The 25,024-nt window shown below is 42.2% G+C and overlaps 1 non-coding gene across 1 annotated transcript; it reads right to left on the bottom strand.

The window, feature by feature from the left end:
- Positions 1-21,893: 21,893 nt before the first annotated feature.
- On the bottom strand, positions 21,894-22,000 carry LOC118489867. The gene has a single exon (XR_004887880.1). It is a non-coding gene; the product is annotated as a small nucleolar RNA R71 (small nucleolar RNA).
- Positions 22,001-25,024: the final 3,024 nt, after the last annotated feature.

The raw sequence follows: 25,024 nt of genomic DNA, 5'->3' as shown, positions 1-25,024 counted from the left end.
TTTTATTAAAATGCCCGAAAACAGCCCAGTTTTGGATATTAAAGCTGAAATGACATAAGTAGTAATTTGCATGTCTAAATATCGAGTATGTTATCTGAGGATGATCTAACATGTTATATGTCAATGAAAGTGTTATGTGCAATGTCGTAGGTTTGCTTATGAATAGGAATAGATGGGGAAGTTTATATGGGCATGAACCATTAAAGTGATTGCATGTTATGTGGTAGATGCATGTAGGAATTTAGTGCTTATTTGAAGTCACTAATAAACTAAGTGGTAATCATACTAGGACATGATTGGCCAACCTTGACTGTTAGCTATTTTTGAGAGTCAAACCGAGCAACCAAAGGTGAGTTCACACACTTTCTAAGGCATGGGATTCCCGGTGGTTGGGAATGGGTTAGAGAATTAAAAAGGAACCTACATATCCTCCTTGGGTAGAATATGTACCGCCATCCTCCATAGGTAGGATGCCAATAATAATCCTGCGTATTCTCCTTGGGTAGAATACGTATGTTCGTCCTCATTGGGTAGGACAACAACTTTAAAACTTACTAGACAAAACTCTATCATAAATTCCCTCATTTTATATCGACTTAATCACTGAGGCCAATGGCGAGCGGGTCATTAGTTAATAGCGCTATTAGGTTTAACAAACCTCACACCGTGCCGTTCGGACGGGCGTGTACTAATGGACTATGGCAAACTGTCAATGATGATAGACATTGATGTAGGGCACAACTATTGTTCGTCAGTTGTCGATATCTTAACGGTCTAGTAGTTCACATGGGGAAGCCCCCACTGATTATGGATATGGTTTGGGTAATAAAGAAGGAACTGGTTAATCATACTTTCAACTATGGGGTAACCCCCATGGCAATTAAGCCAACGAAAGACAAACCATGTTTTCGGAAACAACTTAAAACTATACAACCAACCGTGAACTCGCTCAACTTTGTTGTTGACCCGTTGTTACATGCCTTACAGGTCGCTAGATGCTTATGGAGCTTGCACGAGGAGGAGGTCGTTGTGGGATATGGATTGTTATGTCCCGTGCTTAATATTTAATCCTTATGAACCTATTAAACTTACGTTTTGAACTTTAAACTTATGAACTATGAACTTATGTTTTAGACTTACGTTTTATGCTTCCGCTGTTAACTTAAGGTCGGTTACCTTCTTTAGGTCACCAATTATATTGTGGTTGGTTTTATTTACTTAATTACGTTGTTCAATATGATTGGTGGCTCGATCCTGGTCATGTCACGCCTCCAAGTGGTGATATTCCGCATGGTGGATTTTGGGGGTGTGATAGATTGGTATCAGAGCCATTGGTTATAGTGAACTTGGTTTTAAAAAGGGGGAAAGCTTTTTGATAAAACCAGACTATAACTTGTACAGTGCTCAACGATCCACAACGACGCTTCGCTCCACGTGCAAGGCTCAACACACTAGGTGGTATGATTTAAGTTTATATTTCTTACTTGTTAGATTACTTTTGTCTGGTGTGGTGTTTATTGTGTGATTATTTAGAGTAGTAGCATGCTGTCTATTAGCCCTACTGCGTTCTTTATGATACGCAATTGTTTACTTGAAATTTGACATGTGGTGGTCAAATTCTTTTTTGATTTCTCGTCACCCCGCTACGACAATTGTTTATGCATTCTATCTGTTTACACGCTTAACTCGATATGACGTCACCATTTGACCCTCCGTACATTTGGTTTGTACGTCAACATTCACGAAGACCAGACCTAGAACAAATGAACTCGGGGTTAGGAGAACTATACCCACACATCCCTATTGACAAACTTTGTCATATCCACCAGTCGTCGTTACCAGAAACGAAGCAGCCACAGTTATACGCGTTTGCTGTTTTGCAACTCGCAACCCTACCAACCAAATTCTGTTTTGAATATGTGATGTACTTCCGTGACCGTGATGCAACGAACTTCCCTATTTGTGTCGTACCGCCACACCTCACTACTAGAATTGCTTCTAAGCAACAGATTACTTGGTCGAATTCTTCTGTTATTGGTGGACCCCTGTTTTCGCTTGATTCTTCACATGAACATCATTAATTCCTTGTTTCTTCGATTGGCAAGTGATTTAACGAAACGCCAACAACCATACCATGATTTTCACTGATCACAAGACTACCTTATCAGCCTGTTGGATGGTTTATTAGCTCTCTCGTATACCCAACTCAGTGAATGAATACCATTACTGGTGAAATAGTCTTCAGGCCATTTAGGATGGAGATATGGATCACTCAACCCACCGGCGAACATGATAATTTATACGTCTACCTGAGACGTACTTCAGTTTCATGATAGTTTTTCCCAAATATGCGGGATCTTTGCACTAGCTCTTGCACCGACACATGATTTTTGATTAGCGATACGTCCAATTTCTACCATTGACTTAGATCAAACCATCACTCTTTTACCACAGTGACATTATGTTCTCGCTACTCCATGTTGAGATACTGAAACGAACACGCACTCGCTTAGAGAATTTGGAAGGCTCGACCTTCGAACATTAGTGATTACTTCTTGAAACCTTGAGGGTGGTGATGTATGGATACGATCATACTCTCTTGAACTCGTTTTCGCGTCTTTCCTTTGGAACCTCACGACTACGCAGACGTATTTTGGATTCATTCGCACAACCCAAGGAACTCTTCCTAACTTGGTTGCTTACTTGATGAATCACAAACCCACCTAAGTTCATGGATTCAGGTGAATTGTTCCTCCTTCGCATATGGGCGAGTCCGACGACTTTTGATGGAAGTCTCAGTGAATCTTAACACTACACACTTTTACGACAATCATGCTGCTATGTTGAATTCTTGTTCTGATTGATTTGACCCCGCGACAACTATATTCGATCAACGACATACTTTATCCTAACTATACCCAACTTGCGTACAACCAGCTGTACCTTCGACATCAGGTAAACCCCTGCTAGGGATTATTAAACGCTTATCCATCGATTACGGCTACCCTTCTCATGTTTCCCCACCCATACACGTTATACTTTTGAACCCTACGATCTTAAAAGTATTCCCCGCGGACACTCGCTTGGACAAGTTACGCTCTACGAACGTTACTCAGTGAGCATTGGGGCCATGAACATGTTGATACCCCTAGGTACTTTTCCTTGATCTTGATACGACCGATATGGATCCTCAGACGTGATAGATGTGTCCCTTGTTTTCTTTGACGACATCCAAACCCACTTGAAGAACTGTCCTCGCAACTACAAGAGCTCTTGGACAAGGGTTTTATTCGCCCTAGCTCTTCGCCTTGGAGAACTCCAGTGTTATTTGTAAGGAAGAAAGACGGTACCTTCAGAATGTGTATTGACTACCACGAACTCAACAAGGTGACCGTGAAGAATCGTTATCCTCTCCCACGCATTGATGACTTATTCGACCAGTTGCAAGGGTCGAGTTTCTATTCCAAGATTGATCTGAGATCAGATTACCATCAACTGAGAGTCCGAGACAAGGATGTCCCTAGAACAGCATTCAGAACTCGTTACGGCCATTACGAGTTTCTGGTTATGCCATTCGGATTGACGAATGCACCCACGGTCTTCATGGATCTCATGAACCGAGTGTGCAAACCTTACGTGGATAAGTTTGTCATAGTGTTCATCAACGATATCCTGATCTATTCGAAGAGTCAGGAAGAACACGAGCGACACCTGAGAACTTATTTTGGAACTCCTTCGAACAGAGCAGTTGTATGCCAAGTTTTCGGAATGTGACTTTTGGCTTCGCGAAGTCCACTTCCTAGGCCATGTGGTAAACCAGGATGGGATTCATGTTGATCCATCCAAGGTTGACTCGATCAAAAACAGGCCTGCACCCCGCACACCAACAGAAATCCGCCAATTCTTGGGTTTGGCAGGATATTACAGAAGGTTCATCAAGGATTTCTCAAAGATTGTGCAACCTCTCACCTCATTGACTTAGAAGGGTGTCACCTATCGTTGGGGTGGTGCGCAGGAATCCGCATTTCAGCACTAAAAAGATAGACTTTGTAGCGTGCCTATCCTCTCATTTCCTGAGGGCACAGATGATTTTGTGGTTTATTGCGACGCTTCCATCCAAGGACTTGGTTGCGTGTTGATGCAATGTGACAAGGTCATTGCCTACGCATCGCGCCAACTTAAAGTTCACGAAAGGAACTACACTACGCACGACTTGGAATTGGGAGCAGTTGTTTTCGCACTTAAGATATGGAGACATTACTTGCACGGTACTGTCACACCCCCAAAATCCCACACGCGGAGTACCACCGCTTGGGAGCGTGACATGACCAGGATCAAGCCACCAATCACATTGAACATGTAATTATATAGTAAAAGTTATCCATCAATACGAAAGGTGTTTATCGAAACCAACATAGTTAAGTATAGCGGAAGCATTAATGTAAAAACCCAATCATAAGTATTAATGTATGAAATGACACAAGTAATCACGATCCATTTGCCCACAACGACCTGCTCCTCCTTGTGCAAGCTCCATAATGTACCTAAGGTCCTGCAAGGCATGCAGCAGATAATCAACAACTAGTTGAGCGAGTTCACAGAAAGTAAGTTCATAACAGTAATGCGTAAGTTCATCTAATGGGGGCTTCCCATGCAAGTATATACTACTAGTGGGGGATTCCCACATTTATCCTTAATAATGGGGGCTTCCCATTATGGTACTTACTAGACTATTTGCAACCATGTGTTCTTCTTAAATCGAGAACAGGAATACGTACTAGGTCACGCAGGATTTACGTGAGTGCCCTTCCCCGAGGACAGTGGTACGCGTGGGGTTTACGTAGGATTTACGTAAGTGTCCTTCCGACTTGGAAGACAGTAGTGGGTATTAGGTTACGTAGGATTTACGTAAGTGTCCTCCCGACCCGGGAGACAATGGTAGATACTAGTTTACGTAGGTTTTACGTAAGTGTCCTGACTATCCTGAGGACGATGGTCTATAGTCTAGTGATTGCGTAAGTACGAGTAATCATTCCATATCAAACATTCCAACCCAATTCCCAACCCGGGAATCCCATGCCTTGGCTGTGTGAACTCACCTTGGTTTGCTCGGCAGATACACAAAAAGAAGAGGGTTCTTGAACTAAGGGTGGTCAACCACGTCCTAACAGGGTTACCACACACAAGTCAGGTTTTGACTCAAGTAATGCACGTATGTATCACATAAGCTAGCAGATAACGTGCACGTAATAGTCATGGCAAACATGCAACATAAGTTAACGAGCATAACATATCCAACTTGTGAAATTAGGAATTGGCCCAATATTAGTATAAGTGATTCAACAACATGTGCGGCCCAATATTATAACCATATGAACTTGTGCGGTCCGGCTGGTGTTGTGCGATCGGACAAGCCCAGTCCAATTTACCCTCCGGCCCAACAGTTTAACTAGGCTTACCACTTGTGCGATCCAATTAACCTTGTGCGGTTCGGACGATTTGTACGACCCGGACGGTTTGTGCGACCCGGACAGATGTGCGACTAGGATTGGGCTTAAGGCCCAATAGTAAAACAGTTTAGGTGATTCGTGTGTGGCCCAAGATCTAGTGCGATCGGCACTGTCTTGTGCGATCCATGAGATCTTGTGCGATCATGCAGTATGACGTAGTACACTGTGCTTATCCATTTGTACATAGCTTGTGCGATGCTATATGAGTGTCCGGCTTGTGCAATTGGATCAGGTCCTTTATAACCTGATCATGTGCGACCGGGTGGAACATGTGCGACTAGACCCCCTTGTGCGACCCGAAGCCTTGTACGAGTGGGCCTCTTGTGCGACTAGGGGGCCTTGTGTGATTCGTAACAAACTTCCAGATATCATGCCATCGGTTACAATCAATTAATAGTTTCCTTATCTATTTTTATCAATTAACCAATTTCCAACCATCCGATTAGCCTACCATCGATCAAACAAAGCAAATCATCAACCGATCCATACGAAGCCTAATCATAACCAAATCATGAACTATCCTCATAACACTTACACATATTATCACGGTTCATAATCTTGATTACTAGCATGAATTTACTACTATAACAATTTCACAAATCATTCGCACAAGGACTCGTTACAGCCGATTAATATAATGTTCGGTTCTAATTCTAACTCATGTAGTTCAAATCGTATGAACATCATCAGGTATGCATGTAAGCTGATTATCAAGAACACTATATATCATTAATTAGCAACATCCAATCTAACATTATCATACAACAATCTGAATATATAGCATGGTGGCCGATTAACATCTCTTATGCTTAAACATCATACATACAATACTAAATCATTTAATCAAATCGTGAAGTCATAACATATTCATAACACACTAATCATAAGGCACTAACCGATTAGGATAAGATGAGAGCGATCCGAATCACAAGCTTCGAGAGAGGGAGTTGTGGCTGCCGTCGAGTTTAGAGAGGAGAGAAAGAGAGTAGGGTTTCTTTGTGTGTGTGAGGTGATTGTAACAATTGAGGGTACATGAGTGTTTACACATTTAAGAGGAGTGGGCCGAGCCCAACTTGTTGGCCTATGGGTCCGCGTACAAGCCACACGGCCCAAGGAGGTTTGTGCGATCGAGAGAGGATTGTGCGATTTGTGTGGTTTGGACTCGATTAACATACATACATACACATATTACACAATGCACATAACAAACACATCCTTAAATAATATATTTCACATAAGCACGTAGCGTTACAAGATAGGTCTAAATTACGAGTTGTCACATTATCCCCAACTAAAAAGAAATTTCATCCCGAAATTTGGTACGCACTCACTGAGGAAGCTAGGTAAGTTATATCGTTCACTGGTTTTCCTGGGGTGTCACATCCTCCCCCCGTTGATCTGGAATTTCGTCCCGAAATTCCGCAGTAGGAGCTTCAGCCTCAGCAGTGGTTGCATTGGTTCCGAATAACTGGGGGTACTTTTCTGTCATCCTGTCTTCGCGTTCCCAGGTGTACTCTGGGCCACGTTTGGAGTTCCAACGTACTCGAACAAGAGGGATTCTCTTGTTTTTGAGGACATTTACATCCCGGTCCGTGATTTCTACAGGTTCTTCGACGAACTGCAACCGCTCGTCGATAGTGAGTTCCTTAAAAGGAATTATGAGGGTCTCATCTGACAGGCACTTTTTCAGATTCGACACGTGAAAGACATTGTGAACTGCACCGAGTTCAGCTGGTAGGTTCAACTTGTAGGCCACCTTGCCTATTTTCTCAATGATCTCGAATGGTCCGACGTACCGCGGATTTAGTTTGCCCCGTTTGCCAAAACGTACCACACCCTTCCAGGGTGAGACTTTAAGTAAAACCCGGTCCCCGACCTGAAATTCCAATGGCTTTCTACGCTTGTCCGCGTAGGCTTTCTGACGGTCGCGTGCGGCCGCCATGCGTTGTCGTATCTGTGCTATCTTCTCCGTGGCGTCCACTACAATCTCTGGACCCGTAATCTGACTATCGCCCACCTCTGCCCAACAGAGAGGTGACCGGCATTTACGTCCGTACAATGCCTCGAATGGAGCGGCTTGTATGCTGGTGTGATAACTGTTATTGTATGAGAACTCCACCAAAGGGAGGTGTTTTTCCCAACCGTTGCCGAAATCAATAACGCATGCCCGAAGCATGTCTTCAAGAGTTTGAATCGTTCGCTCAGACTGCCCATCCTTCTGAGGATGATATGCTGTGCTCATGTCTAATCGTGAGCCGAAAGATTTGTGCATCGCTTGCCATAGTTCCGACGTGAATCGTGCATCGCGATCCGAAATGATGGATGTGGGCACCCCGTGCCTCGAAACAACTTCTTTAAGATAGACGTCTGCGAGAGTGGAGAACTTATCCGTTTCCTTTATAGCCAGGAAGTGTGCAGACTTGGTGAGTCGATCCACGATCACCCATATGGTATCATTCCCCCGCTGGGATCTAGGTAGGCCTGTAACGAAATCCATGGAAATTTCTTCCCATTTCCATTGAGGTATCTTAGGCTGCTGAAGTAGGCCCGCTGGTTTCTGGTATTCAACCTTGACTCTCGCACAGGTCAAGCATTTTCCAACGTATGTAGCGATGTGGGCCTTCATGCTAGGCCACCATTATGTTGTTCTGATGTCGTGATACATCTTGTCCGACCCTGGATGTACCGAGTAGCGAGACTTGTGAGCTTCGTCCATTACCAGCTCGCGTAAACCGCCATAAAGTGGGACCCAAATACGCCCCGTTACATAGTAGGCGCCGTCTTCCTTCTGTTCTAATCGTTGCCTTGAGCCGCGTAGGGCTTCAGCTTTGACATTTTCGGGTTTCAATGCTTCTACCTGAGCATCTCGTATCTGTGTAGGAAGGCTAGACTGAATCGTAAGCTGTAGCGCTCGCACGCGCCGTGGTAGAGTGTCTTTCGGACTGAGGGCATCAGCCACAACGTTGGCTTTGCCTGGATGGTACTTGATGGCGCATTCGTAATCGTTCAGTAGTTCAACCCATCGTCGTTGACGCATGTTCAAATCCTTCTGCTTAAGAATATGCTCGAGACTCCTGTGATCGGTGTAAATCGTGCACCTGGTACCGTACAGGTAGTGTCGCCATATCTTAAGCGCGAAGACAACAACTCCCAGCTCTAAATCGTGCGTCGTGTAGTTCCGTTCGTGAATCTTAAGTTGGCGTGAAGCGTAAGCAATAACCTTATCCCGTTGCATCAATACACATCCAAGACCCTGGATGGATGCATCACAATATACTATGAAATCATCCGTGCCCTCTGGCAATGAGAGGATAGGTGCACTGCAAAGTCTATCCTTTAAGTGCTGGAAAGCAGTCTCCTGGGGCTCTCCCCAGCGATAGGTGACACCCTTCTGTGTCAGTAACGTAAGTGGCTGAGCAATCTTTGAGAAATCCTTAATAAACCGTCTGTAGTACCCCGCCAAACCCAAAAATTGGCGTATTTCCGTTGGCGTACGTGGTGCAGGCCAGTTTCTAATCGAATCTACCTTGGATGGATCGACATGGATCCCATCCTTGTTCACTACGTGGCCTAGAAAAAGGACTTCACGAAGCCAGAAGTCGCATTTCGAAAACTTAGCGTATAGTTGTTCCTTCCGTAGGAGTTCCAAAATAAGACGTAAGTGCTGCTCGTGTTCCTCCTGACTCTTGGAGTAGATCAGAACGTCGTCGATGAAGACAATGACGAACTTGTCAAGATAGGGTTTGCACACCCTATTCATAAGGTCCATAAATACGGCAGGCGCGTTCGTCAACCCGAACGGCATGACAAGAAACTCGTAGTGGCCGTAGCGAGTTCTGAATGCTGTTTTGGAGACGTCCTCCTCCCGGACTCTCAGTTGATGATAACCTGACCTCAGGTCTATCTTCGAATAGTAGCACGACCCTTGCAACTGGTCGAATAAATCATCTATGCGTGGAAGAGGATAACGGTTCTTCACCGTCACCTTGTTGAGTTCACGGTAGTCGATGCACATCCTGAAGGTACCATCCTTCTTTTTCACGAAAAGTACTGGAGCTCCCCATGGCGAAGAGCTTGGACAAATGAAGCCCTTTTCCAAGAGCTCTTGTAGCTGCTTTGACAGTTCCTCCAATTCTGATGGAGCTAGACGATATGGTGCGCGAGCTATGGGTGCTGCTCCTAAAGCGAGCTCGATTTGAAATTCGACCTGACGGTGAGGCAGTAAGCCAGGTAAATCTTCAGGAAACACCTGAGGGTAGTCGCGTACAACTGGAATGTCTTCCAATTTCTTTTCCTTCACTGATGCATCCGAAACGAGTGCCAAGATTGCGGTGTGACCCTTCCGCAGACACTTCTGAGCCTTTAAGAAAGAGATGATGCCTACCACTGCACCACTCCTGTCACCTTGAACTTCGAGGGGTTCTTGACCAGAACGTGGAATACGAATGATCTTCTCACTGCATAAGATCTCTGCCTGATGTTGGGATAACCAATCCATCCCAATAACGATATCAAAACTTCCCAAAGATATGGGAATAAGGTCGATCGAGAAAACTTGACCGGTTAAGACGATACTACAACCCCTGACTATCTGCGTAGCTTCTAAACTCTTACCATTAGCTAGTTCTACGACGTGTTTGGTGGTTAGAGGTGTTGATGTACGTTTTAACAATTTACTAGCTTTCACCGAAATATAACTTGTATCCGCACCCGAATCAAATAAAACAGTAACATAAATATCATCGAGGAGAAACTTACCCATAACTACGTTGGGATCGTTCACTGCGTCACCTCGACCTAGCACAAAAGCGCGTCCCCTAGCTTCGTTGCCATTATTGTTGTTGTTTCCACCGTTGTTGTGCCCGTTGCCCTGGTTATTGTTGTTGTTGCGGTTCTGGTTCTGGTTCAACTGAGGACAATCGCGTTTGTAATGACCTTCTGCCCCACACTGGAAATATCCCCGATTTCCACGCTGTGGCTGCTGCTGCTGTGGGTTTTGTGGAGCTGGTTGTTGCGGTTGCTGGTTCTGATTTGCAGGTCGTGGGCTCCTACAGTCTTTGGCCTCGTGTCCCATCTTGAGACATCTTTGACAACGACCCTTGTTGCACTGGCCGCTGTGATGTCTGTTGCAGTTGTGACACTTGGGGTGAAACCCTTGATACCTTCTCTGTCTATGACCACCAGAGGATTGCTGACTAGGACTCTGGTAGTGGTCAGTCTTTTGTTGCTGAGCTTGAGATTGAACTGTTGCTGAACCTTTGCTAGAATCCCCATCCCACTTTCTTTTGTTGTCACTGGGTGTAGTGGGAGTAGCGGCTGAAGTGGTAGCACTGATGCGTTTGGGCAACTTGTTCTGTTCCACCGCCTGATCCGTGAGGCGATGAGCAAGGCGCTGGATGTCTTGGATATTGTCGAGGTTAGCCGATGTAACATGGCTCTGAATTTCTGAGGCTAGACCCTTGAGGTACAACTCGATGCGTTTGATGGGAGGGTCTACCATGGTAGGACACAAAATAGCCAGTTCGTTCGATCGCTTCGTGTAAGCTTCTATCTCTGACCCCGTCATCTTCAAGTGATAAAACTCATTCTACAACTTGTGGATATCATCCCTTGTGCAGTACTCACGCTTGATAAGTTCCTTGAATTCGTTCCAGGGTGTGGCGTTAGCAGCTGCCAACCCTAAGATCTGAACTTGGGCGTTCCACCAAGTTAGTGCTATTCCTTCTAGCGTGCCAGTGGCGTATTTCACCCTGCGAGCCTCAGGGCATTCACACATCTCGAACACTGACTCCAGCTTCTCAAACCAGTGGAGGAGTCCCACTGCCCCCTCTGTGCCGCTGAAAGTACTTGGATGACAGTCCATGAAGTTCTTAAAGGTGCAAACTTGCTGCTGCGCTGGTTGACCTATTGTGTACGAATAGGGCAAAGTTTAAATACAAGGGCTAGTTTAGGAGTGTAGGATCTAAAGATCCTAGTGTAAGTTATGACTACAGGATATACTACCTGCTTGAGCAGCTGCAAGTGCCGCAGCAACTTGAGCTTGAACGAGAGCCTCTAGCTGGGCTTGTGTCATGTTAATTCGTCCAGACATGATCTTCATAGTAAAAGTAACGTAAGTGAGAGTGGTTCGCGAATAGGGCGATGACAGAAAAGCGTAAGCACGTAGGTATTCTCATGTAATAAAGTCATGTGTATCTAAACGTAATGCGAGCAAAGTTCTATGAAGTTCTAGCATGCAGGTAATAATCATAAACCTTATTACCTAGGATGTCGAGTCTTGCACGTGGAGCGAAGCGTCGTTGTGGATCGTTGAGAGCACTGTTCGGGTTATAGTCTGGTTTTAATAAAAATGTTTTCCCATATTAAAACCAAGTTCTCTATAACCAATGGCTCTGATACCAATCTGTCACACCCCCAAAATCCCACACGCGGAGTACCACCACTTGGGAGCGTGACATAACCAGGATCAAGCCACCAATCATATTGAACATGTAATTATATAGTAAAAGTTATCCATCAATACGAAATGTGTTTATCAAAACCAACATAGTTAAGTATAGCGGAAGCATTAATGTAAAAACCCAATCATAAGTATTAATGTATGAAATGACACAAGTAATCACGATCCATTTGCCCACAACGACCTGCTCCTCCTTGTGCAAGCTCCATAATGTACCTAAGGTCCTGCAAGGCATGCAGCAGATAATCAACAACTAGTTGAGCGAGTTCACAGAAAGTAAGTTCATAACAGTAATGCGTAAGTTCATCTAATGGGGGCTTCCCATGCAAGTATATACTACTAGTGGGGGATTCCCACATTTATCCTTAATAATGGGGGCTTCCCATTATGGTACTTACTAGACTATTTGCAACCATGTGTTCTTCTTAAATCGAGAACAGGAATACGTACTAGGTCACGCAGGATTTACGTGAGTGCCCTTCCCCGAGGACAGTGGTACGCGTGGGGTTTACGTAGGATTTACGTAAGTGTCCTTCCGACCCGGAAGACAGTAGTGGGTATTAGGTTACGTAGGATTTACGTAAGTGTCCTCCCGACCCGGGAGACAATGGTAGATACTAGTTTACGTAGGTTTTACGTAAGTGTCCTGACTATCCTGAGGACGATGGTCTATAGTCTAGTGATTGCGTAAGTACGAGTAATCATTCCATATCAAACATTCCAACCCAATTCCCAACCCGGGAATCCCATGCCTTGGCTGTGTGAACTCTCCTTGGTTTGCTCGGCAGATACACAAAAAGAAGAGGGTTCTTGAACTAAGGGTGGTCAACCACGTCCTAGCACGTATATATCACATAAGCTAGCAGATAACGTGCACGTAATAGTCATGGCAAACATGCAACATAAGTTAACGAGCATAACATATCCAACTTGTGAAATTAGGAATTGGCCCAATATTAGTATAAGTGATTCAACAACATGTGCGGCCCAATATTATAACCCATATGAACTTGTGCGGTCCGGCTGGTGTTGTGCGATCGGACAAGCCCAGTCCAATTTACCCTCCGGCCCAACAGTTTAACTAAGCTTACCACTTGTGCGATCCAATTAACCTTGTGCGGTTCGGACGATTTGTACGACCCGGACGGTTTGTGCGACCCGGACAGATGTGCGACTAGGATTGGGCTTAAGGCCCAATAGTAAAACAGTTTAGGTGATTCGTGTGTGGCCCAAGATCTTGTGCGATCGGCACTGTCTTGTGCGATCCATGAGATCTTGTGCGATCATGCAGTATGACGTAGTACACTGTGCTTATCCATTTATACATAGCTTGTGCGATGCTATATGAGTGTCCAGCTTGTGCGATTGGATCAGGTCCTTTATAACCTGATCATGTGCGACCGGGTGGAACATGTGCGACTGGACCCCCTTGTGCGACCCGAAGCCTTGTACGAGTGGGCCTCTTGTGCGACTAGGGGGCCTTGTGTGATTCGTAACAAACTTCTAGATATCATGCCATCGGTTACAATCAATTAATAGTTTCCTTATCTATTTTTATCAATTAACCAATTTCCAACCATCCGATTAGCCTACCATCGATCAAACAAAGCAAATCATCAACCGATCCATAGGAACCCTAATCATAACCAAATCATGAACGATCCTCATAACACTTACACATATTATCACGGTTCATAATCTTGATTACTAGCATGAATTTACTACTATAACAATTTCACAAATCATTCGCACAAGGACTCGTTACAGCCGATTAATATAATGTTCGGTTCTAATTCTAACTCATGTAGTTCAAATCGTATGAACATCATCAGGTATGCATGTAAGCCGATTATCAAGAACACTATATATCATTAATTAGCAACATCCAATCTAACATTATCATACAACAATCTGAATATATAGCATGGTGGCCGATTAACATCTCTTATGCTTAAACATCATACATACAATACTAAATCATTTAATCAAATCGTGAAGTCATAACATATTCATAACACACTAATCATAAGGCACTAACCGATTAGGATAAGATGAGAGCGATCCGAATCATAAGCTTCGAGAGAGGGAGTTGTGGCTGCCGTCGAGTTTAGAGAGGAGAGAAAGAGAGTAGGGTTTCTTTGTGTGTGTGAGGTGATTGTAACAATTGAGGGTACATGAGTGTTTACACATTTAAGAGGAGTGGGCCGAGCCCAACTTGTTGGCCTATGGGTCCGCGTACAAGCCACACGGCCCAAGGAGGTTTGTGCGATCGAGAGAGGATTGTGCGATTTGTGTGGTTTGGACTCGATTAACATACATACATACACATATTACACAATGCACATAACAAACACATCCTTAAATAATATATTTCACATAAGCACGTAGCGTTACAAGATAGGTCTAAATTACGAGGTGTCACAGGTACCAAGTGCACCATTTACACCAATCACAGAAGTCTCGAGCATATCTTCAAGCAAAAGGAATTAAACATGTGACAACGTCGATGGGTCGAGCTCTTGAACGATTATGAATGCGCTATCAAATACCATCCGGGCAAATCCAATGTTGTGGCCGACGCCCTCAGTCGAAAGGATACTATACCTAAGTGTGTACGTGCGTTACAGCTTGCCATTCACTCTAGCCTTCCCGCTTAAATTCGTGATGCTCAGGTCGAAGCATTGAAAGCAGAAAACATCAGGGCTGAGTCCTTGCGAGGATCGAGGCAGCGGCTAGAACAAAAGGAAGACGGTGCCTACTACGTAACAGGGCGCATCTGGGTTCCACTTTACGGAAACTTACTGTGACAACCCTCACATTTACAGGTATCCGTACAATTAAATAATATTTAATTTGTGCTTAATGACTGTGCTGGATTTCAACTGTGATTAAACTGCTTTCTGTTTTCTGTTACATACATACATATGGATCACATTTTATACTGTCACTCCATTTATTTCATACAAACTTTAGTGACAAACTTGATGCACAAAGCACAGTTAGCACACTAAACGGATAACCCAGAAACATGCTGACAATGCCAGCACCTAGACAGACAATGTTTTTGAGGCCAGTGTGAGCCAGAGATAGAATACTACACTAGTAGGGAGTGTAGGGAAGTGAGGACCATAAAACTGCATCACTAGGTGATAGTTATAGTGCCGGGAAGTGCCTAAAACACGCTTTAAATGCAGAATTCTGCACTTAATGAACAATATTCAACATTTAACTATGCTAGTAAAGTGCAAAAACTTGGCAAAATAGTCCTAGATACTTTCCAAAGTGTTGGGAATTAAAAGTGTCACTAAAAGCTATATAAAAGACACACTACGGACTAATTAAGCACTTTAACGGAACGGTATCAAACCGAACAACCGGACACTACACGAAACACCAAAATAATGCTAGAAGCATTATTTTTATTTTTCTAAACTAGTTATGGACCCCGAACACCATAACACACTACATAACATCTAGTAACTAATTAACCTAACTATGTACTTGAAATCTAACTATGTAAACTAACTAATACTTACAAACTAACCAAGACCCCCCCCCCCACCACGTTGCTCACGGCTAGACAACGTGGCCCACTTATGATTTGTTTAGTTATTTTATTTGATATTGTCTCTACTTTCCTAAACACTTAAACCAATGAACATAACATTTGGTAGATATAAGTATAACCTACTAAACCATAACCCTTCATTTTTCATCACACATTAACACACCATACTCTCTCCTTCTCACCCTCATACCTACGGCCAAGAACAACAACCACAACACCACCATCATTCAACCATCTTCATCCAATTCTACATACATCCAAGGGTGTTAGAAGGTGTATAAGTAAGCTTGGAGCTTTTGGAAGTTGAAGGACCATCACCATTTGCTTTTATCCACTTCATTTATCTTCTTGAACTCCCTTAGCCTTGTGCTAGTAGTAAGTGCCTTAGATCTTCATCTTGTTCATATTTTTGTTGGCTAATAGCAAAAAGAATGGTGAAATGTTGAGAACTCTAAAGAACATAATCAAAGTCTTGAAGTATAAACTAACTAGAGATGAAGTAATGTTATATTGATGAAGAAACCATGTTGTTCTTATGTTGTTATGCTTATTGTATGTTGTTTGTTAGTAAAAATGTTATGGTTCATCACATAGGCTTGCTAGATCATGTTTAAAGACATGAACTAGCTAGATGTTAAGGTTAAAAATGTTGTGGGTGATGAAATCATCCACACATAAGCTATGAACTTGATTACATACATGTTTTCATGAAAAATAAAGATCAAAATGGGTTGTAAACTTGTAGATCTAAAGATCTACGAGTGGTTTTTTGAAAGAACCAAGTGAAAAGAAAGAGTTTTGTTAAAACTTGGGTCTTGCATAAACTAATCGCATTTTTAGTGGATAAACAAGTGTAGGAACACTTGTGTAAAAAGAAAATTTCATAAAGAAATATTTTTAGAAATTTTGACTATAAGTTGTGAAAATACAAATTGTTTAAAAATAAAGTTTTTAAAGAACCAATCACATTTTTAAAGGTACAAGACTTACTAAGTATGTTAGTAAGTTACTACACGTTTTTATAAATTTTTCAAGTTCATAAGTTTATAATTTATGCCTTGGTAATTAGAAATTGTATATTGCTGGTTGTTAATTGTTTGAATGATTTTACAAAAGAAAATGATATGCTAGTAAGCATGGACGCCTCCATTTACAAAGGAAACTCTGGCGAAATTTTTCTAGAATTTCAACACTTATAAATATTTTTCTAACAAGGGTTTGCAAATATATTTTTAACTTTATTTTTCTAAATAAACTTCGCCATCATTTTTATTTCAAAATTACCAAGTAGCGGAGGTGGATTTTCGTAAATAAGATTTGATAAATATATATTTAGAATATATATTTTACACTAAAACGCTTGTGTGAGTGTTTGTTATTCTGTGCATAGATATATTATTTTTAGGGTAAAAATAATATAACTTGAAAATACCATGAAATTAGGACTCTAAAATAATACCAACGCTCTCACAAAATAAATATTTAAGTTACACAAGCATTGATTCTTTACGACACGCTAAAACGTAACTTATGTATATTTCGGAAAATACTCTCATAAGTATATTTTGATAAAGTATTATTTTGGAAAATGTATGAGGTAAAATATAATATTTTTGGGAAAAATATATATATTTTGGAATTAAAATCTTTTAGACAAGTGATTAAAATATATTTTCTAAGTGAGACTTAAAATATATTTTTTCGGAATTATAAAGTGTACATGTATAAATACCCCCACCCTTTGGAAGGAAATACGAAGTTAAAATACTTGAGATGTAGGAATATGAAATATTGATTAACGATTATTCCAAACATTAACTATAATTTAAAGTTAAAATAAATATTTTAACTAATAAATATAACCTGGAATAATTTTGGAAACACAAGAAGCGTAACTCAAAAACCTTCATACTAAGCAAAGGCACGGCCCGTTCGTCTAATAGGCGTTAGTCCACTGTAGGTAGTCGTGTTGGCTGAGGAGACTTGGGTTACACATACTGAAGACGCAATACTGTGAGTTCATGTCCCCCTTTTCTCTTTACTGTTTTTAGTTTTATACTTCGGGGGTGAAATACATGCGACAATTATTATAAACATTTATTACATGGTATGGTTAGCGTAGGGAGGGTTTTTACTACTTAGATCATGTGAGTGGGTAGGTGGAACTTAAGGCCATTAATCCTCGTTGTAGGACCCAGGGACATGAGTGATAGATCTATTCGGGTGTAGCGAGCCCCACTCCTGAGTCCGCTGAGTGGACCATGTGGTGACTATGTGCCTGACGCCAAAATCTGCTAGGTTTGAGTCTTCCTGCATCACTTCACACATATCAATGGCTTTGCAAACCATTGGTGATCTCTTTTTCCTTATTGCTACATACCAGGGACTTACATACATACTTACAACATTTTTCAAACTACATGTATTTTTTGAATACATGAACTCGCTCAACTTTTGTTGATGTTTTTCAAACTACATGTATTTCAGGAAATTTTAGATGGATCTTGCGGGCGTTGGAAGTTTTTATGCTGCGTTAACAATAAAGATGTCATCCATGGTCTTTGAGTTTGGACGATGTGTCTTATTCCTGGACGAGACATGTCTTCCAAACCTTGGTATTATTCAATATCTTTTGTCGAGTCTTTAATGAACTCAAAAGCATTTTGTACGATTTGTAAAACTAGAATTTGTAGTCTACGTTTTAAAACGATGTTGTTATGTTTTAAACTTATTTAATGGATGACAAACCTATGGTTTTATCATATAGTTGATGTTATGATTGAATGCAATGATATTAAGAAAGTCACACCATAATCACGCTTCCGCAAAAGTCACGGTGTGACAGCTTGGTATCAGAGCTTCGATCGTAGCGAACTAGGATTCTTTCTTGAGTCTAGACTACGATCATTAGGGCTCTCACGAAAATGTTTTCACAACATGTTTTTCATTGCATACACAAAACGTCCAGATCCAGGGAACAAACATTTTTACAAACAAAAGGCACAAGTACACATTTCAAAATTCACATTTATAAATCAATCTTAGAGACTGAGGGAGGTTCAGTCTTAGAGACTGAGGGAGGTTTAGTCTTAGAGACTGAGGGAGGTTCAATCTTAGAGGCTGAGGGAGGATTAGCCTTAGAGGCTGGGGATAATTAGTCTTAGAGACTGGGAGTTGGTCTTAGAGGTCAGGAAAATTAGTCTTAGAGACTGGGAAGGTTTGGTCTTAGAGACCAGGGAGTTAGTCTTAGAGACCAGGGAGTTAGTCTTAGAGACTAGGGAGTCCAGTCTTAGAGACTGGGGAGGTTTAGTCTGAGAGACGGGATGTGTTAGTCTGAGAGACTGGGTGGTTTAGTCTGAGAGACTGGGTGGTTTAGTCTGAGAGACTGGGAGATTTGTCTGAGAAACTAGGAAAAATAATGTGAATACATGACTACGTGATAAAGTACTCTTATTTGTATACGCTGATTGCTAATGATTATTATGGATATACGTGCTATGACTACTATGTATCGACACACACGTCACCTGCCTCAGGGAACGAATTGTCAGATAATGATGACCCTACGGCCACCACCACAGATGATGAGACTGTACCTTCGCTGGAGATATTTACGGCAGACACTGAGAGCGACCCTGACATGCTGACCAAGGACGAGGACGACTTCTAACCATCCGCGCTGCCAGACTTTGGTGAAGAATTACCCTTGTTTATGGTTTCCTTGATGAGAGTCTTCCTCTCATTCTTGATTCGGTCCACGACCACCTTACCATTTGGACTGCAACACCTCGTAAAATCACGTCCAATGAAGTATTGACACGTGTAATGAACCCTAATGAAGTCAAACATTGAAATTTAGGGACTAATTTTTTGAAAAATAAAAAACTTTGATTATGAAAGGACTGGAAGTGTTAGCATACCTAAAATAAGTTTCCAAATAACCTCTTACGATGTGTATATTCACAAATGTGCCACTTGATGATTAAGTGTAGCCGTTTGCGTAATTAATTGAAAGTTTGCGCGATGAAGGGTTAAAAGCGTCAACATGTTAATTCTTACCTCTGAGTGACCTTTTAACAAAACGGGAGCTTCATAATATTTAATTATACTCTCGGGAATGCCAATTAATGGCCGTCTAAGGTTTTTATGCCTATAAGTAAAGTTACGCGCAACTTTGCAAGTTAGAGGGGCTAAAAGTGTCAATATGTTTAATTATACCTCTGAATGACCTTTTAGCAAACCCGAAGCATCGTAATGTTTAATAATACTTTCAAGGATGCCTAATATGGATTAGATGAGGCTTCAATGCTAATAAATGATGAAATGCGCAACTTTGCGCAATAGAGGGGCCTAAAGCATCAACTTTTGAATCTACGCCTTTCGTTGACCTTTTAAGCGAGCGGGAGCATAGTAATATTTAAGTATATGCTTGGGAATGATCAATATGGGCTATGGAAGGCTTGGATATCATTAAACGGCATTTCGCGCTACTTTGCGCAATTAAGGGACTAATTGCGTCAAACTGGAAAAGTATGTCGATTTGTATAGAATCGGACCTTCCGGAATATGATCATAAGTTAAACATACCCTATTTATCCTTTATTTAACTTAGATATAGGTTTAGTGGTGTTTGGTACGCAAAAATAAACTTTTATGTCATGCAGGGACTAAAAGTGTCAAAAAGTGCACAAGTTTGCACTTTTGCGCATATCTCGCATTCTAAATATCCCCGGACACCGAAAAATTTATGTAAGCACTAAAATATTTTATTTTAGTGTGTGGCATGATAAAATTCCACTCGTCGCGTGATTTGAACCATTTTTAGCGTCCGTCCGTGTTTCGACGTAATTCGACGCACAACGTGATCGTACGGCCAAACGAACCGACATCCGACATGTTTTTGAACATGTTTCATGTTACCTATCTTTAAACATCATAGTGGGCCCTTAAAATGAGGTTAACGGCCCTTGAACGTGCCTAAAATAACCTTATGAGCTCACAGGGACCATTTCTACCATTTAATAAAAGCTGTTGCTGAAGTATGCAGTCCAGGTGGGGCGCGTAAGCCTCCCTGAGGTCTTACGCGGGGCGCCTCAGCCTTGCAGATCAGCAAAAATTAATTCACAGCTGCTAACAGCCTGTTCCAGCTTGATCCAGCCCTTGTTGATGGTATTTTTCAATCCTTGGGCAGCCGATAGTATACCAAAACAGTGGGTAAGAGGTGTATGGCTCAGATTTAATCACGGTTTACGAGAAACGATCCTAACGGTTCTTAAAAGCTCTTGTGTCCTTGGACGACCTCGGTATCTTACCAACACTATACTACGTCCACGATGGGTGCACTTGCCCATATGTGTGTTTAGTGCTAGTAAATATCGTGTTTTATAAATTTAGAACTTGGCTAAAAGTGTAAAAAGGGCTTAAAATATACATCTAAAACATATACACACTTGCACGCATCAAGTTTTTGGCGCCGCTGCCGGGGACACAAGGATATTAAGAAAGTTAGGAATCAACGGGCTAATCATATTTTTATTTTTCTTTTTAAATTTTTAGGATTTTCTTAGTTTTTCAGCTTCTGCAGAGCTCAGCACGGGCCATGCCTGATCGGACACGGGCCGTGCCCAGCGTTGTTACTAGCAGTTTTTAGTTTTCCAAGTTACAGAAGGCTGACCACGGGGCCGTGTCGGTGCAACACGGGGCCGTGTCCAACTCTCCAGTAACTGGGATCTGGAAAACAATCACTGTAACTCCGACCACGGGCCGTGTTCACTGAGCACGGGGCCGTGGTGAACCTTCTGGCCAGCATTCTTTTTTGTTTTTATTGCAGGACTTGGAACCAGACGCCACCCCTACGTAGTGTATGAGCTCCAGTTCTAATGAGGACATAAAAGAACCTCTAGAAGAACCCGAACGCTTTCTCAGAAAAAGACTAAAAGCCAAAAACCAAGAGAAGGTTTCGGGAAATCCACATCCAATGGCGGACCAACGTACCCTCATGGATTATCTACGACCCACCGTAGGTAATCTCGGCGCCGCTATCAATGCACCGAATGTTGAAGCCAATAACTTCGAACTTCGGCCGCATTTGATACAAATGCTTCAAAACTCCGCAACCTTTCATGGGCTTGCGGACGAGGATCCCCATCTACATATTACTAATTTCTTAGAAATATGTGATACTTTTCGGATCAATGGAGCATCAAGTGACGCCATCCGCCTCCGAATGTTTCCTTTTTCACTAAAAGACCGAGCAAAAGCTTGGCTTGACGCCCTCCCAGCTGGATCGGTAAACACCTGGGATGAACTAGCCCAAAAATTTTTATATAAGTATTTCCCTCCCGCTAAAACAGCTAAATTAATGACTGAAATTAATAGATATTCACAAGAGGACGGGGAATCCTTATATGAAACTTGGGAAAGGTTCAAGGAGCTATTGCGAAAGTGTCCACATCACGGCCTTGCGATATGGCAACAAGTATCCACTTTCTATAATGGGTTGTTTCCACACACAAGGCAGACACTTGACTCTAGCTCCGGGGGACTTTTAGGTAATCGCCGCCCGCATGAAATATATAATAAAATTGAGGAAATTGCTCAACCCCCCCAATTTTCACTGGCACACTCCCCGAGGCAATAAATCTATTGCCCCGGGCGCCCATAAGGTTGATGAAAGCACTTCTTTACAAGCCCAAATCGTGGCCCTTTCTTCGAAAATAAAAAAAATTGGAAATGACAAAAACAGTCTCGGTTATGGCTTGTGAAGGGTGTGGTGGGCCACATGAAAATTGGAGTTGTATGAAAGAAACAGACGATCAACAAGAATCGGTAAGCTACATTGATAATAGACCTAGGCCGTCGGGTCCTCCAACGGGCACCTACAACCAAGGATGGAGAAATCACCCTAACCTTGGTTGGAGAGAACCCGGCAATAGTAGTAACCAACAAAACCAATGAACAAACTTTCAACAACCAAGAAATGAGTCACAAAATTTCCCTCAACAACAAGGTGGACGAGAAATGCTTGAAGATACTATATCTCGCCTCATCTTCGACACTGAAAAGAAAAACTCGGAAAGGTTTCTACAATTAGAAACAAATTTTAGAAATCAACAAGCTAGTATTCAAAACATAGAAAAACAAATAAGTCAACTAGCCCAAAATTTTTCCGAGAGACCACAAGGCGCATTACCAAGCAATACCGAAACAAACCCAAAAGCGCAAGTTCATCTCATCACATTACGAAACCGCACCGTGGGGCCTACGGAAGTGCCACCGCCTACCGAGGAGACTATACCGCCGCCTCTACAAGAGAAGGGTTCCCCTCCATCACCAGAGCCTACCAAGGCTCCTCGGGTTCCGTACCCCGGTAGGTTAATCCGTCAAAAGACCAATGAGCAATTCGTAAAATTCGAAAGTCTACTAAAACAATTGCATGTCAACATTCCTTTTATTGATGTCCTAACCCAAATGCCCAAATACTCTAAGTTTATGAGGGACTTCCTCACTCATAAAATGAAAATTGAAACTTTGCAATTAGTTAACTTAGGCGAAGAATGCTCTGCCCTCGTACTCAACAAACTCCCCCAAAAGAAAATCGATCCCAGAAGCTTCACGATTCCATGCTCGATCAGGGACTCCCCCGTTCGTAATGCACTAGCCGACCTTGGGGCTAGCATTAACCTCATGCCCTCATCAATGTTCAAAAGACTCGGCCTAGGAACAACGAGTCCTACAAAAATGAGAATACAACTTGCTGATCGATCCGTCAAATTCCCGCAAGGTGTCATCGAAAATCTCCTAGTCAAGGTAAACAAATTTGTCTACCCGGCCGACTTTGTCATACTCGATATGGAAGAAGACACCGAAGTCCCCCTCATACTAGGGAGACCATTTCTCGCCACAGCACAGGCAGTGGTAGACATGAATGACTGAACGCTCACCTTAAGGTACAGGGATGATGAAGTAAAGTTCGGGGTTGGGAAGAGAATAGAGGACGATGACCCGGTCAACTACATGAAGGTTATTGATTCGAGTTTGGATGCTGCTCTCTGACGGTGCAACATGGGATGCAAAACATCCCACTCAGAAAATATATAACCTCACCTTGGGTCTAGCCAAGGACCCTTATAAACGTGGCGCACCATGGAGGCATTCCGCGGAACTATCTTTAGTTTAGTTTAATCTTTTAGTTTTAATTTGCAGGAATAAAACACACTCATGGTGGTAAAGGATGATAAGGGAAACGAGAAACATGGCCCCATGCACAAGAACAAGGCCACCCGACAACAATTTCTCCATTACAGTAGGTTCAGCATGGGCCGTGCCCAGCCAACACGGCCCCGTGCTGAACACCCTGCAGAAAAATGCCCAGTTCAGGTAACTGGACACGGGCCGTGTTCACCGGACACGCCCCCGTGTCCAGGCTTCTGTTTCTTTTCTTTAATTATCGTTACTGGCACCTGAATACGGGGCCATGCCCGGTCTCCACGGGGCCGTGTCCAGACTGCCAGTAACATAAATTTTTGCTTTTAACACCATGTTACACATTCAATCAACATAAAAATTTATTTTTGGGACACATTGAGGACAATGTGTAATTTAAGTGTGGGGGGGGGGGATGCTAAAACCTTAAATTTTGCAAGTCCTAATAACAAGCCTTACACAAAACTCTATTGGAACCGCTAATCACCCCAAATTTTTTTTCAAAAAATTTTTTCATTTTTTTTACTTGTCTAAAGTTTAAGTTGGGAATTCTAAGACTAACAAGGTTATATTTTTACAAATTTACAACCGATAGCGTCGTGATAAAAAGAACCAACATAAGAAAATTATGAAACGACATGACAAGCTTAGTTAAAATTCGATTATATATACTTGATCACACAAAAAAACCCATTCCCACAAAAGTGAGTTTTGAGCCTTTATTGAGCATACAAATATACATCTTTACGCTAAATGCTCATTTTTCGTTTCTTGTGTGAATAGCCGCTTGGTTCTTACGACTCTAGAACTTGCCACGACGATTCATTCCCGGTCCTTACCAACTTAAACCCAAGTAAGTAAATGATGGAGGCATTAGGACTAACCCTTTTTCTTTCAAAACCATTATTTTTATCTTTCTTTTCACCTACCCAAAAAAACTCCTCCTAGTTAACCCCTTTGAGCCTATACCTTTTCATTTCTTAACCCAAAACCCTTTTACCCACCAAAAACCCTTTTTATTTTTACCCTTTATTTTAGTAACAAGCTAGGTTTTCGTGTGACTAAAAAAAGAAAAAAGAAAAAAGAGAATTTTACAATGAAGTTAGAAATAAACAAACAAAGCTCCTAAAAAGCTTGTTTGAAAACCGACGCTTTTTACGATTTTCGCCCCTTTCTACTAACCACTAACCCAACTACCCACCTTTAGCCCAAGCCTTTACCCAAAAAGTCCTCTTGATATTTACAAAGGTAAAAAGTTAAAAAGGAGGAGGATTGATTGCT

This window comes from Helianthus annuus, chromosome 2 (assembly GCF_002127325.2).
Source record: "Helianthus annuus cultivar XRQ/B chromosome 2, HanXRQr2.0-SUNRISE, whole genome shotgun sequence".
Taxonomy (NCBI): Eukaryota; Viridiplantae; Streptophyta; class Magnoliopsida; order Asterales; family Asteraceae; genus Helianthus; species Helianthus annuus.
This window is presented reverse-complemented; position numbering and strand designations above follow the sequence as displayed.